Here is a 3811-nt window from a genome sequence, read left to right as displayed (position 1 = left end):
AATTGCTCATGCGCGATGCGGAGCCCGCAGAGCCAAGGACTCGGCTGCAGGGCGCTTGCGCAGGAGTCGTGGGCGGCCTTCCCTAGGCCGGGACTGCCCAATGCATTTACAGAAAGGCTCCAAATAATCCTTTACAAAACGGTAGGGTGAGCCTTAATGTTCAAAACCCAATCTTATTTTCTGGAAAGAAGAAAATTCCAAGCAAAGTCTCAGTTGCTGGCGTTCTGTCATATGCCTACATACGTAGATGGACATTGTTTGGATTAAAAGGCACTTTTGTTGACGGCTTTTACTTATTGAGTGCCTAATTCATTAAAAACAAAAAAAAAAATTAGCTGCTGGATGTTTACGGCTATTATAGTAGAAATGAGCATTGTCACTCAATGTATCTTAATTAACCACTTAGCTATGCTAGAAACCAGTTTCTAGGGCCCGAGCTCACAGTGCAGTCAAGGCCTCTTTTACATGGGCGTGGTGGTGCTTGTCTTTAATCCCAGTGGACCAGAGAAGGAGGCAAAAGGATCTTTGTGAGTTTGAGGCCAGCCTGGTCTACATAGTGAGTTCCAGGCCAGCCAGGCAAACATAATCAGAACTTGTCTCCAAAAAAAAAAAAAACCAAACAAAAAAAGCCATCGCTTTATAAAGCAGTAACATACTGACCATAAAAGAAGCAATTAATGAACCTTGTGCTTTCAGGCATTAAATATACCAACCAACATATATAAAATGAAGGAGGTAATTAACTGGGAAGGTATCAGATGCAAAGCACAGAACTCATGCAGAGCTAGAAGTGAGCTTGCTTGGTATGCTATGCAAAGGACAGAGTTGGTGCCGAGTTTGGGCACCTGATAGAAGTGAGCTTGGTATGCTTGGGGAGAGGGAATGAGGGGGGAAATGGGAATATAGTTAAGAGATGAGAGGGAGTAAGGCAGAAACCAGACCACACACAGCACTGAAAGCCAGAGTAAGAAGTTTGGCTTTTATTCTCTGTGCAACAGGATATGATTATAAATCAAGGGAATTACTTGACATGATCTGGTTTATGTGTTTAGAGAGGAGAATGGATAGTAGAGCGGGAAGAATGGAAGCAGAATAGGTGGCTGCTCATATTTGAGATAGATTAGGGTGGTTTGAGTCCGAATGATGGCAGAACTAAAGAAGAAATAACAATGGGGTTTGGTGTTTAGAGGTGGGAGATGAGGGAAAAGGAAACACCAGTTATGAGTCGGGTTTGGGAGTAAGCAAATGTAAGGATGGGCGTGTGACATACAAGGAAAGCTGTTGAGGCTGGGGTATGTGAGGTATGCATTGCCTAGCATATGTGAGGGTGTGGGTTCAAGTGTAAGGGGGAGACTGCAAAGAAAGTTTTGTTTGGGAATGGAGGTAGAGTATATCAAGCCCCTTCGTGAGCCAGTAACTTTTCTAAAGCTCTGTCTCTGAACATGCTTCATGGAGAGCCAATATTTTAGCATATCTTTTTAAATTTTTTTTGCTTATTTATTTTATTTAATAACCATGATTAGAAGAAGCATTTCATTACAGCTTTAACATATTCAATAACAATTTCCAGAGCAAGAATACATCTCTTTCAAAAGTGGCTGTAAAATGTTAGGTTCATAGTTGAACTAATACACTTATACTATATGCAATATTGAACTCAGTATAAACCCTGTAAGATAAAAATGGAATGAGTTTTTACCTTTTAAAGAAGATCTCCGTTTCATTTTAAAATCTGCAGTTTCCTACATTTTTAATGCTACTAACGGTTAGATGTTTGCACATGTGTCTTTAATCTATGTATCTGATTATTACTAGTCACAGTCAGTTACATTTGGATCCTTGGCACCTGAGTATGGATATAAAGTCATCAGGCAGATTTCAATGGTAATGTTTATCACCTCTACTAATTAACATGAGTAAATTTTTATGCTTCCTCCTCAAATAGAAATCTTTTCTTTTTAATTTGTTGATTTTTTTGTGTGTATCTCATACAGAACATCCCACACAATTTTATACATCTATATACCCACTTCCCAAATGGCACCCTCCCATAGCCACTCCCCCCACTGGAGCCCATATACTCTCATCCCTGCTACTGTCCACTGTGTTATCGCACCCCCAGCCATTCCACGGTGTTCATCCATCTGCTGAATCTAATCAGCCTATCCAGAGATCCTTGTTTTAGGAAGATCAGCTGTTCCTCATCTAGCAGCAATCAGTTGTCAATGTTCCTTTACATAAGATTGGGCTTTGCTGTTTATTTTCCCAGTTCCATGCTGGGTTACTGTCTGGGAGTCTTTTGGGCCACCCTGGCCAATAACTCAAAGGAAAGTATCTCCTGTCTGGCATTCTTTCTTGTTATGTAGCCTTTAGCTATACATATGAACTCTTTGGTTATAATTTCCTGTTGGGTGTTTAATACCCTACAATTGGCCCAGATAAACCAATTAATTTTTAGTCTTAAGGTCGTTTGAGGATCTGTTTCTCAGGGGTAATGGGCTTGGGAGGAGCCCCTGGCTCCATTCTTAGTTCCATCTATGGAACTAAGTTATCTGCACATAGTTCCATCTACATGCAGATAAGTCAAAGGTCCTATTCAACCATGCCTGACTACACTTGGAAGCATGGAGGAAATATTTCCTCTGCGTTGACCCTCCTCTTTGTAGACTGGACACTGGTTCAAGTCCATCTGGTGGGGTCTCCATGGCCTCCTTGATCAAGAGGACAGGTGACTCACCACAGTTACAGGACATTTTGAGAGATGCTCATAGTCCCCTGGAATGTAGTCGACCTAGGAGGGAAAGGAGCAAAAACTGTGCTTTATGTCCCTCTGACCAAATAGTATAGGCCTCATAGTATGGCTGTTAAACATCCAAGAAGTTTAGTTCCACCAGTCTGGTACTTTTAATTACCATGTGCCATGTAGATAAAGCCTGGGAAAAGACTAAATGCTCTCAGATAAACCTTGCCTAGACATATATTTTTTGATCTAGTTGTATGTATAATTTGTCAGTAGGTTGTTGGACTAATATGGTTCGCTCTGTTTTTTTTTTTTAAACTAACTAGGCATTATTTATCTCTTGTGTTGTCTAAACATTCCAGCATGGTTTCTCCATTTAAGGTGCCCCCATTTTTCCCATTTCTCCCTTAATAATACCCTTCTCCTATGGTCCCACCTCGCTTGAGCTCCTTCTTTCCCTTTATCTCCGAGGTTCCTTGTATAACCTTCCCTCACCATCCCCTATTTAAACCCCATTTTTATCCATATCTCCCTACTGTTCTTCTCTTTCAGATTATTTCTTTTCCTTTACCTCCCTGGTTCCCTTCCATTATCCTGGTTCCTGTAGTTAAGTCTGGTTGCATTCTTATTTATCAGAGTCTGGTGCTAGGATCCACATATGAGGGAGAACATATGTTTTTGTTTTGTTTTGTTTTCTGAGTCTGTGTTACTTCACTTAGTATAACATTTTCTAGTTCTATCCATTTACCTGAAAATTTCAAGATTTCATCTTGATTTGGAGGTGCTATTTCTTTCTTTTGGTTAACTGGGCTAGCAGTCTATCAATCTTGTTTATCCTCTCAAAGAACCAGCTCTTGGATTTGTTGATTCTTTTCATTGTTTGCTTGGTTTCTGTTTCATTAATTTCTGCTCTGATTTTTGTTATTTCTTCTTGTCTGCTTGGTTTGGGTTTCATTTGTTGTTGCTTTTCAAGTGTCTTGAATTGCAATGTTAAGTCACTTATTTCTGTTCTTTCTAATTTTTTAATGAGGGCACTTAGAGCTATAAACTTCCCTCTAGTGACTGTTTCAA

The sequence above is a fragment of the Nannospalax galili genome, unplaced genomic scaffold (genome assembly GCF_000622305.1).
Source record: "Nannospalax galili isolate Female #2095 unplaced genomic scaffold, S.galili_v1.0 scaffold451, whole genome shotgun sequence".
In the NCBI taxonomy this organism is placed as follows: domain Eukaryota; kingdom Metazoa; phylum Chordata; class Mammalia; order Rodentia; family Spalacidae; genus Nannospalax; species Nannospalax galili.
This window is presented reverse-complemented; position numbering follows the sequence as displayed.